Genomic DNA, 12,777 nt, shown 5'->3' with positions numbered 1-12,777 from the left:
CATATACACAATATTCAACACCATGTTCTTAGTTCAGACATCATATCGAATACCCTCTGTTTAGCATATAAATCACATATGTGAATTAAATGATGCGATCCTGATTACTTAGATAACATGTAGGTGAATTATGTCATGCGAGCCTGTTTAGTTATTCATCATATCTTTGAATTATGTTATGCTATGCTATCCAGTTTAGATAGACATCATATATGTGAAATTATGTCATGCTATCCGTTTTAGTTAAACAATATACATGTCAACTATTTCATGCCCTCTTTTTTCCACACTATGTATTGCATCTGTCTCTCATACAATGTATGTACATTCAACTATGTTTCCTGTTTATCAGCCATTTGAATTGGAGCGGGTGATGCCAGTATCTAGGGGACTAAAAACACGGTCTTCAAATAAAACAGTGCTACCTCTTGGTGGAGATAGCACCCCGGTTGTACATGCACAAGAACCAGCCCTACCACACATAACCCAAACTCTCGCAGATTGTACCCCTACTGCGATGGACAGAGATCCAGCTTCACCCAATCTAACCCCAACCCCAGCCGATAGTAACCCAGTTCCTGTTGACACAGCACCATCTCCACCACAGAGCTCCCAAACAAGAGCAGTTAGTAAGGCAGCTCCAGTGTCCAAAGGGCCAGTACTATCACGGCGAACCCCAACTCCACCAGTTAGTACGCCTATTCCTGTGGAGGAAGCACAACCAGCTAGTCGTAGTTTAGCATCTATCGCATTTGATGTTGTTAAATCGTATGTGCGTACCTTCCCATCTTGGAAATATTATACTGAAGATGAAGGAAAATGCTAGTTGCAGGTGTTTGTCCAGGAGTTATGTGTAAGTAATGTTATTCATGGCAATTACTTTGCTTCGTCCCATACATCCTACCTCCATGATGGTTATAATACATCAAATTTTCCCATTTTTCTCTATAGAGAAGGACCGATTTGGAAACTCAGGATGAGGTAACCTATGCTAATACCTCTGCTATCTTCAAGAATGCTTGGTGGCAGTATCGGAATTACCTGAAGAAAACATACTTCACCAGCAAAGAAACTCGTCAAATTCCCTTACGTTCTCCTGAGACACATTTACTGGACGATGACAGGGAACGCCTTGTTCTGTACTGGTACTGAACCAAGAATGTGGTAAGGTCTATGAGCTCATTTTCTATTTTTAAGTATTATATTCTTGCGTCTTACTGTACTTTGTTCATGTAGAACAAGTGCCTAAACCTGAAGAACAACTGTTCTGATTTAAGATTCCATTGCTATCATAGTTCAAAAAAGCGCTAGGCGTTAATTGTGCGTTTTGCCACCGCCTTGCGCTTTACTGACCAAAGCGCATGCTTATGCGCAGTTATGCACAGATTATGCGTAGTTATGCGCAATGCATTTTGCCAACGCCTAGAGCCTAGGCGCGCTTAAGCGCTTGCTTAGGCGCGCCTTTTTTAACTATGATTGCTTTGCTCTTGTATCACTGTATTTACTCATACAAACTTATTTTTAAATTGAAGGATCCAATCGAAACTCCAATGGCACAGCAGGTATGTTCACACATGTTTCTTTAACAGGTTTGCTCTTATCAATAGCTGTGTTGATTTCAATTTCAATTGTGTATACAGTTGACTTTCATATCATGCACATTACTAGCATCACAACAAAGCCAATAGTGTTGTTTTACATGTAGACCCGTGGTACCCATCTGAAATCTTGTTGTGCCGTGTAGTTTCCCACGCTTTGTATTCTTTCACTTCTGCTTTGTCTTGAACTGATATGATTTGAACCGTGTCTCTATTTTGATTTGGCAAGACAATGCAATGACCATAGGACATATATATATGTTTGTTTGATGCTTTTATTATGTACTAGTACTTGGCAATAGAAGACTTGGTAGTTTAATCCTATCCACCTTACTAATGAACTGGTTCACCGAAATGAGTTTCATATACTAGTACATGCTAAACTTGTTATGTGTATGCTTGTTTCTTCTTTTAGAATGCTGACAGAATATTGGGGAAGAGTGCCTTATTAAGCAATGGTAAAGGAAGTAATGCAGATAAGGTTCAGGATAGTGACACATCCTTGTTGGTCTCCAACAAAGCTGATAAAACAGCTAAGGAAGACTATCTTGAAGACAGCGAGAGAACCCCAAAGTCCTGTCTTGGTTTAGTGTTCGAGTTACTGGCCACTACCGCTTGCACAAGCCATTCAAACTCACTGTCTGAATCAGTTCGGTTTCTTGAGTCTCAAGTACAAGCTGAAAGACATCGATCAGCTGTGCTGCGACAAGAAGCGGAAGGACTGCGGAAGTCCCTGGAGCATTCAGATGCATACTTTCTGGTGCAACAGCAAGCGTTGGAGGATTTTAGCACCAAACAGGACAAAGCTAATCAGCTTGCTAAGCTTATTGCCAGCATGGTGGATACCCAGGATAACGTTTCTTGAGCTCTTCTGAAGTTGTTTCAGTTATGCTCTTGTTTTGCTGCCGCGTTTATTTGCACTGGTGGCCAATTTTGACGGCCAGTGTATGTAATGTGCTGCTTTGTTCCCTATATTTGCACTGGTGGCGAACTTTGATGCCCAGTGGATGTAATATGTGTAATAGCGGTAATAGGCTAGCGTTAATTGCTTGCTTATTTATTTCCTTATTGTCTTGTTTAGTTGTTTGCTTGTAGTCACTGCAGTTCTTTTTCTGTTTTTTTCTAGTGGGCCACAATAGCCTATTTTTGGTAACTAGGCCAAAATAATCGTGGCAACACACGGACTGTTGTAACCATGGGCCTCCTGCAGGCCGTATGATCCATGGGCCTTCGTCCGGCCGTAGGATCCATCGGCCTTCTATACGGGCCTTAGGGTCCATGGGCCTTCTACGGCCGTAGGGTCCATGGCCTTCAGGCGTACGATCCATGGGCCTTCTACGGGCCGTACTATCCATGGGCCTCATACGGGCCGTAGGATCCATGGGCCTTTTAGGGGCGTATCATCATTTCACCAATCATGGGTCCGTACTATTTGTGGACCATAACGGGCCGTTAATAGGCCGTATTTGATAACTCTATGAAAACAGCCCAACGGTTTTTTGGACATGAAAACGGCCCAACGTATTAACGGTCCGCAAACGGGCCGACTGTAACGACGGGCTGAATTTGGCCCACAAGCATAAAATGACAGTAACGGGCCGTATGTAACCGAATGCTGCAAATAAGCCCAAGAATCAATGGGCCCTGAGAAGGCCGAAAGATAACTTGGGCTGGAAACGGCCCAATGGAATAACGGGCCGTTAATGAGTATAAAGTGATACACTGTTCATTACGGGCCAGTTTCACCACGGGCCGTTAATGGGCCAAGAGTTACAAAGGTCCTCATATGGGCCGAAAGAAGTCATGGGCCACACATGGGCCGGAAGTTAAAACGGGCTGAATCATATTGGACGGCCCAGATGATGCTACTGGGCCTAATTCGGATAGGGCGTAACGGGCCCTGGGTTAGCGGGCTGTAAATGGGCTATATGCGAACATGCCGTTAACAGGCTTTCCGTGGGCCGGCCCGCCACCTTTTGACCAAGTCAAACGGGCCGGCCTTTTCACAGGAATGGGCCTCTGTTGGGCCGTGCCACGTGTCGCCGTATCATAGGCGCCTTCGGTCCAATGAGCGGATGACATCTGTCCCAACGGTGAGCCGACACTTGTTTCCTCTAGCCAATGATGATTTTACACGTGGAAAATCCCCATTGGTCGGGGCTGTCGGGTTATCGTATCCAAAACCCGACCCGATAGCTTAACGGCGTTCCGTTACGGTGGATGCCACGTGTCGGTCACCCTTGACGAAAGCACTTCTGTGACGCGCGATTTATCGTCATGGAAGTGGACACTTCCGTGATGATAATTTTGGTAATGTCATGGAACACTTCTACGACAGCACAGGTATGACTATCTTGATTCTGTCATAAATTTGTCATGGATGTACATGCATGACAATAAACGCGACCTACTGTGACAAACACGTATCATCACGGAAGTGTATTTTTTTGTAGTGTTAGGGCACACCTAGCACCGCGTATTGCCATGTTATGCTTTGTGTTGCTTTGATTGCTCTATTATTTATTGTGTTCCCCCTCCGTTACTTCTTTCCGGTAGACCCCGAGACTGCCGGCGACCCCCAGTTCGACTACGGAGTTGATGACCCCTCCTTCTTGCCAGAGCAACCAGGCAACCGCCCCTTGATCACTAGATATCGCCTATTCCTTCTCTCTACTGCTTGCATTAGAGTAGTGTAGCATGTTACTGCTTTCGGTTAATCCTATTCTGCTGCATAGCCTGTCATTGTTGCTACAGTTGTTACCCTTACCTGCAATCCTAATTGCTTAGTATAGGATGCTAGTATTCCATCAGTGGCCCTACACTCTTGTCCGTCTGCCATGCTATACTACTGGGCCGTGATCACTTCGGGAGGTGATCACGGGCATATGCTATATACTTTATACTTATATTACTTATGATACTGTTCGGAGATGGGAGCTGAAGGAGCAGGTGGCTCCATCCCGGTAGAGGTGGGCCTGGGTTCCCGACGGCCCCTGACTGTTACTTTGTGGCGGAGCGACAGGGCAGGTTGAAACCACCTAGGAGAGAGGTGGGCCTGGCCCTGGTCGGCATTCGCGGATACTTCAATTAACACGCTTAATGAGATCTTGGTATTTGATCTGAGTCTGGCCACTGGCCTATACGCACTAACCAACTACGCGGGAACAGTTATGCGCACTCGACGTCGTGGTATTAGTCGAAGCCTTCTTGATGTCAGCGACTGAGCGGCGCGCGCCGGATTGGACCGTAAGCCTGCGCTTGTATTAAGGGGTCTAGGTCTGCTTCCGGCCGCGTTCGCAACGTGCAGGTGTGCAATGGGCGATGGGCCCAGACCCCTGCGCGCATAGGATTTAGACCGGCGTGCTGACCTCTCTGTTGTGCCTAGGTGGGGCTGCGACGTGTTGATCTTACGAGGCCGGGCATGACCCAGGAAAGTGTGTCCGGACAAAGGGGATCGAGCGTGTTGGGTAATGTGGTGCACACCTGCAGGGAAGTTTATCTATTCAAATAGCCATGTCCCTCGATAAAAGGACGACCCTGTCGGATGTGGGGTTCCGGCAAACCCTTAAGGTTCGAACACTGGGGTGCGCGCGAAGTCTTTCCCTCCTACCGATCTATGCCCTAGCTCGCTAAGATCTCGCGGACGAACTCGACGTACTCGCAACACAGAAAGACACGAGGTTTATACTGGTTCGGGCCGCCGTTGTGGTGTAATACCCTACTCTAGTGTGGTGGTGGTGGATTGCCTCTTAGGCTGGTGATGAACAGTACAAGGGAAGAACGACCTCCTGAGGTTGAGGTGATCTTGTGCCTGGCTCTCGATCGGGTTGGATCAAGCTAAGATGAGATGCCTCTACTATGGTGGCTAACTCTACTTATATAGGCCCTGGTCCTCTTCCCAAATATCGAGCGGGAAGGGAGCCAACAACGGCGGGCAAATTTGAAGGGGGACAACTAGTACAAGCTATCCTGACAAAAGTGGTCTTCGCCTGCGAAAAGCTCTGGTGGTGACGCTGTCTTGGGCTCCATGATGACCTCCGTCTCGCTGTCCTCCTGGTCTTGGTCTCGTTGCACCAATATAGCAACCTTTGGCTGATGCCTCGGTGCTCCTCGCCTGCGCTGGCCTCCTTAGCACCAAAGAGGAAACAAGGACGCTGCGCGCGCTGGCGCCCGCCTAGTGTCGTCCATCATGGCTCACGTTACGAGAGCCTCGTGAGGTTTGCCCCACCTTGATATCTCCGCTCCTCGTGAGCCTGCCTGGCTAGGCCACTCCAGAGGAGGTCTTGCGTCGTCCGCCTCGCGAGGGTCTTAGATGCCTTGTTGATGAAGACGGGCCGTACGGCCTACTTGCTTAGCCATGCCGTGGGCCGCAGGCAGGCAAGTCTGGGGACCCCCGTTCCAAGAACACCGACAGTAGCCCCCGGGCCCAAGGTGCGGTTGGGCTTGGCTTCACGGCAAAGCCAAGGGTCAAGTTCAGTGCACCGCGGGCCCCAAAAGCCTGCGACCTCGGTTGACGCGTGGCGGTTGATTAGACGTGGGCGTCTCCGCTTCCCCATGCTGCTTTGGCAACTGCACGACTTGACAAGTCCCTGCGACATGCAAGGAAAACCATCATTACCTGCAATCGTGTTAGACGCCGGTTGGCCTTCTCTTGCTATAAATGGGGAGGGGGGCGGAGCCCCCGTCGCCCATCTCTTCCCTGCTTGCTCGCTTCTTCCTCCTTGCTCCACTGCTTGCAGCACCACCGATGGCGCCACGAAGGAAGTTCTCCGCGGTCGAGAAGGGAAAGGCTCCTCGCGAGGGACCCGGCTCCCCGGCGCCCAAGCGCGGCCGCGGCCGCCCGCGCAAGCACGCGCGACCCCCGCTGTGGCCCATTGTCGAGGCGGCGCCACGGCATGCGGAGTGGGTCATCCCACCCATGGCGGTCGAGTTGATGAGGGGAGGCGTGCAATGGTGGCGCGGCCTCCTCATCCGCGCTTTCACACGGCGAAGGTGTCGCCGGAGTTTGTCGTCTGGTCGGAGAACCCGGCCGGCAACTTGCTCCAACTTCCATGCTTCTTCGCCGGCGAACTGTCGGCCTCTGGTCTGGGCGGACTCTGGCTGCAGGCGGATGGCTGCTGCAGCAAGGCCTCTTGGGTTGCGGTCGAGACTTCCGCCGCACGCAACGTAGCCCTGGCCCGCGGCTGGCAGACATTTGCCCGCGCGCGGCCTGGGCAGGCGGTGCACCCTCCACTTCAGGTACAATGGTGGATTGACCCTCTATGTGAGGGTGTTTGGGGAAGATGGTCGCCGCGCCGGGTGCTGCCCCGAGGCGAACGACGGTGAGGAGGTGCTCGGCCTTGGTGACGGTCGCGATGAGGATGAGGGCGAGCCTGCCCTCGGCGGCGACCGCATCTCTTCCAGCTACGGCGGCTCTTCCTCCAGTGACAGCTCCAGCAGCGGTGGCTACGACCAGCCGCCGCGCCACCGCGCCCGCTTCGAAGGAGGCAGCAGGTCATCTCGTCGCCGCGCCTCTGTGAAGCGCGAGGAGGGGTCTGGCTAGGCTCGGGGCATCGCTAAGGGCCTGCCTCCGCGGATTGCTGCAACACTGTTTTGTTTAGCTTTTTGCTTTTTTCCTGCATCAGAAAACGAAACCAGTATGGGCCCAGAGGGGCATGTATCAAACTGTGGTTCTTTAGTTAATGCACTGTGCGTGTTATTCCCATGCTGTGTTGTTATTTTGCGCAAAGATAACTTAACCTGGCGCGTTTGGGACACCCTTTCCCTCACGAGGTGTCTGCATTTGCTCAGAAACTGCAAAAAAATCGTTAGGGGATGCGCTAGAGGATTTGCCGTCCACCCAAGCCTTGACTTGGCGCTTTGTATCGCGGTACCCGAGGGGCACGGATTAGGAGAGATGTGCCAACTTCCAGGCTCGAACGAGGGTGGCTCGCGCGAAGGCATAGAGAAGAAAAATGCTTGCGAGGGCACCTGCCTAGCCCCCTCGCGAGGTATGCGAGAGAGAGAACATGAGCAAAACAGAGCCGAAAAAGTGGTAAAAGGCTAGGGAACCAAATCAGCAATGAACACCAAGAGCAACTTCGATTAAGGAAAAGCGAGCCAACTACGGAAAGCAAATGAAAAGCCGCGTCCGGCACCTAATCTAGTCTTCAAGTCTTCTCACCAGCGCGGAGCTAAGTGATGTCCACTAGGCATGGGAGGGACCACAGGGCCTGAGGCCAGCGCTCCCGAGACTCCGGGGCGTGTATAGCCCCACTCATTATTACGTGAGAGTGTCACGGGCGGTGATTCTTCACAGGCACAGGGCCTTCTTCACAGGCTCTAGGCCTTTCTTCTCAGGCTCTAGGCCTTGCTTCTCAGGCTCTGGGCCTTGCTTCATGGATAGAACTTCTGGAGGTGCTGGATGTTCCAGGCGTTCTGGATGGGTATCCCGTCCTGCGTCTCCAGGCGCGCTGCACCCGGCCTGGAGACATGGACGACCCTGAACGGGCCCTCCCACATGGGCGAAAGCTTGTGCAGCCCTTCTCTGGAGAGGACCCGCCTCAGAACAAGGTCGCCCACCTCGAGCGTCCTGGAGCGGATGTCGCGGTAGTGGCACCGCCGCAGCGCTTGTTGGTACCTTGCTGCCCTCAATGCGGCTTCACGTCGGCGTTCCTCCCCCAGCACGAGATCCATCCCCCGCATGGCATCCTGCTGCGTTTCGTCGAACGCTAGGACCCGTGCGGAGCGATGCTTGACCTCGTGAGGAAGGACTGCTTCAGCTCCGTAGACGAGGAAGAATGGAGTCACGCCCGTTGGCTTGGTGGCGGTGGTTCGGATGGACCACAGCACGGACTGGAGCTCATCGTGCCAGCCCCTGCCGCAGGCCTCCAGCTTCTTCTTGAAGGTCATGGTCTTGAGGCCTCTTAGGAACTTCGCGTTAGCGCATTCGGCCTGACCGTTACTCCTGGGGTGGGCCACCAAAGCGTAGCAGATCTGCGTTCCAAGGTTAGCACAGTAGGTTTTGAAGAGGTTGCTAGTAAACTGCGAACCGTTATCTGTGATGATGCGGTTGGGGACCCCGAAGCGGCTTACGAGGCCCTTGATGAACTTGACAGCAGAGCCGGCTGGAATGGTACGGACGGCTTCCACTTCCGCCCACTTGGTGAACTTGTCGACGGCGACGTAGAGATAGCGGTAGCCCCCTAGCGCCCGTGGGAATGGGCCTAAGATGTCCAACCCCCAGACTGCGAACGGCCATGTGAGAGGGATGGTTTGGAGGCCTTGGGCAGGCTGATGGATTTGCTTGGCATGGAATTGGCAAGCTTCGCAGGACTTCACCAGCTCGGCTGCGTCGTTGAGCGCTGTAGGCCAATAGAATACACTGCGGAACACCTTGCCAACGAGGGTCCATGACGACGAGTGATGCCCGCAGTCCCCGCCGTGTATGTCAATCAGCAGCTCCCTTCCTTGATCGCTAGAGATGCAGCGCAGCGTGACGTCGTTCGGCCGTTTCCTGTACAACTCGCCGTCTTGAATGCAGTATGTCGTGGCTTGCCGGGCCACGCGCTCCGCGTCCTCTTCCTTCTCCGCAGTGTCCCGTGCATCTGGTACTCTTTGAATTCCTTGGTCCAGCACTCCTCCTGGGGCTCGAGCGCCACGAGCAGCCGAGCTCCTGAGGTCGGGCCACAGGCTGGGGCTCCCATGGCCGGGGGCTGTGGGAGCTCCTCCCGAGGCTGAGTCGTGCTTGAAAGAGGTGGCGTAGCTGATGGCTTGAAGAGCCGCTCTTCGAAGACGCCGGGCTATTGCGGTTGCCACTTGGATGCTCTCTTGGCGATGTCGTCGGCTTCCTTGTTGGTGCCCCGGGGCACATGCTGCAGCTCTAGGCCCGAGAACTGCTTTTCCATCTTGCGCACCTCCGCAAGGTAGGCCTCCATGTGCTCGTCCTTCGGCTCGTACACCTTGTTGGAGAAGTTGACGAGGAGCTGCGAGTCGCCTTTGACGGTGAGGCGCTTCACCCCTAGAGCCGCCGCAGCCTTCAGGACAGCTATGAGGCCTTCGTATTCTGTGATATTGTTGGAGACCTTCTCGCCGTGCTGGAAGCAGAGTTGCACGACGTAGTAGAGCTTGTCCTGAGTGGGCGAGATGAGCACTGCTCCAGCCCCCGTGCCCTGGTGCGCGAAGGCGCCATCGAAATACATGACCCAGCCGTCTGGTGCCTCGCTTCCTGGGGAGGTGGACCGGTCTTCTCCTTCCTCAAGGGCCGGGGCATCTGTCCATTCTGCCACAAAATCGGCGAGCGCAGCTCCCTTGATGACCCTGGTAGTGCTGAACTCCAACTGGAATGCTTGCAGCTCGATGTTCCATTCAGCGACCCTTCCGGCTGAGTTAGGGCTCCTGAGTACCCTCTCCAATGGGTAGGCTGAGACGACCTTGATGGGGTGGCCCTGGAAGTAGTGCCGCAGCTTGCGCGAGGCCACCAAGAGTGCGAGCAGGAGCTTTTGCGGCATGGGGTAGCGTGCCCTCGCGTCCCGCAGTACGGTGCTGACGAAGTACACCGGGTGCTCGACGAGGGCTGGCACACTGTCGAGGCTCGGGTCCTGCGGAGATTGTGGCATATCCTGAGGTGATGGGTTTCCTGAGACCTGACCGTCCTCAGGAGTTTCTGCGATGTTGCCCTGCTGAGCTTGGTCTTCCGCCGCTGATAGCTTTGCTGCGCCCTCCTGACCCTGCGCTGCATCAGCTTTGGCTTGGCGCGGCACACCCTTGTCTTAGAGCTCCTCCCGAACCGCCACCAGCGCCGCGCTGGCGGAGTACGGGCCGGGTGGTGGCAAGGTAGAGTACTAGAGGCTCGAGAGGCCGCGATGCCACCATCACCGGGGGGCTGGTGAGGTATTTCTTGAGGTCTTGAAAGGCCCGGTCGGCCTCCGGGGTCCACTCGAACAGGCCCTTCTTCTTCATGAGCTTAAAGAAGGGTAAGGCGCGCTCGCCTAGCTTGGAGATGAAACGCCCTAACGCGGTCACCCGCCCCGCTAGCTTCTGCATCTCCTTGAGGGTTTGTGGTGGGCTCATGTCTTCGATGGCCTTGATCTTATCTAGGTTCACCTCGATCCCTCTATGGGATACGAGGAACCCCAGTAACTTGCCGGAGGGGACTCCAAACACGCACTTCTCCGGGTTAAGCCTCAAGTTCACTTGGCGCAAGCTCTCGAAGGTCTCCTCCAAGTCTTGAATCAATGTCCTCGCCTCGCGAGATTTGACCACTATGTCATCAACGTAGGCCTCTGTGTTTCTGCCGAGCTGCCGCCCCAAAGCGATGTGCATCAACCACTGAAAGGTTGCGCCCGCGTTGCGCAGCCCGAAGGGCATGCAGGTGTAGCAATACACCCCGCATGGTGTCAGGAAGGCTGTCTTCTCCACATCCTCCACCGCCATCTTGATTTGGTGGTATCCTGAGAATACATCCAGGAAACATAGCAAGTCACACTCGGCGGTGGAGTCGACAATTTGATCGATGCGCGGAAGTGGGAACGGATCTTGGGGGCAAGCTTTGTTAAGGTTGGTGAAGTCGACGCACATCCGCTCCTTCCCGCCTTTCTTTGGCACTACGACAGGGTTTGCCAGCCATTCAGGATATCGAACTTCCCAAATGGCGCCTGCCGCCTCCAGCTTGCGTGTCTCTTGGACGATGAAGGCCTGCTTCTCAGTGGACTGCCGTCTGGCTTGCTGCTTCACGGGGCGTATGTTGGGGCATACCCTTAGATGATGCTGGATCACCTCTCTCAGGACCCCTACCAGCTGATTGGGCTCCCACGCGAATATTTCCTTGTTCGCGCGCAAGAACCTCACCAAGGCTTCTTCTTGTCCCGGGTCAAGGCCGGCTCCTATGGTGAAGGTGGCCCCCAAAGACCCGTCCTCGTTGACCGGCACCTGCTTGGTTTCCGTCTTGTCTTGGGTGAACAACTGCTTCTTCTTGGTAGGCGCGGCCTCCTTGGCCTCGTGGGTACCGGCGCCGGCCGGCTGTGCTGCCGCCGCGGTCTTGAAGGCGAGCCTAAGCACCATCACGGTCTCCTTAGTGTCCCCCTTGATGGTGAGGACGCCCTTGCTTCCTGGCATCTTCATGAGGTTGTAGGCCGGATGGGTCGCCGCCATGAACTAAGCGAGAGCTGGGTACCCGAGGATGGCATTGTATGGGAGACCGATACGGGTGATGTCGAAGTCCACCAGCTCAGTGCGGTAGTTGTCGCGTGTGCCGAAGGTGACAGGGAGGCGGATTTGCCCCAGGGAGTGGGCAGCTCCACCACCCACTCCCGAAAAAGGCTTGCTGAGGTTGAGCCGCTCGGGCGGCACGTGGAGAAGGCTGAAGGCTTCTACGGAGAGCAAGTTGAGGTCGGCACCGCCATCAATGAGGGTCTTGGTGATGGCCACATTGCAGATGGTGGGCGTCCAGAGCATTGGGAGCATGCCGGAGCTGGCGGTGGAGTTGGGGTGGTCTTCCGAGCCGAAAGTGAGGTCGGCCTCCGGCGCAGCCCAACCCGGCGGAGCCCCCAGGCGCTTGGAGGCTGCCCCAATCTGATGGAAGAAGGGTTTGACGTGGCGATCTGAAGGCGGTGCTTGAGAACCACCCAGCAGTGCCGTGACTGCGTGGTGCGCTGGCACCGCGTAGCGCGCGGTGAAAAGGTTGCGGAGTTCCCCCCAGGATGCCACCGTGGATCCCGGGAGGTTGAGCAGCCAGGCGCGCGGCTCGCCGGCGATGGCCATGGGGAACCAGTTGGCCATGCTCTTGTCGTCGCCTCCGGCTTCGCGGACGGCCTCCTCGTACGCCAGCAGGAACGGCGCCGGGTCTGCCGCGCCGTCGTAACACGGCGGCATCTCCGGCTTGAACTTGGTCGGCCACTACACTCGCCGCAGGGCGGGGGCCAGGGCTCGGTACCCAGACTCCCTGCTGCTGGTGTCGGCCGCAGAGGTGGGTGGCGGGGCACCTGCCATGGGAGCGTAGTGCGGCGGTGCGGGGCGCAGGTTGGTGGAGAGGAGCTCCGGCGTACCCCTACCTGGCGCGCCAAATGTCGGATGTGGGGTTCCGGCAAACCCTTAAGGTTCAAACACTGGGGTGCGCGTGAAGTCTTTCCCTCCTACCGATCTACGCCCTAGCTCGCTAAGATCTCGCGGACGAACTCGACATACTCGCAACACAGAAAGA

The sequence above is a fragment of the Triticum aestivum genome, chromosome 1D (genome assembly GCF_018294505.1).
Source record: "Triticum aestivum cultivar Chinese Spring chromosome 1D, IWGSC CS RefSeq v2.1, whole genome shotgun sequence".
Taxonomy (NCBI): Eukaryota; Viridiplantae; Streptophyta; class Magnoliopsida; order Poales; family Poaceae; genus Triticum; species Triticum aestivum.
Note: the sequence above shows the minus strand (reverse complement) of the source record.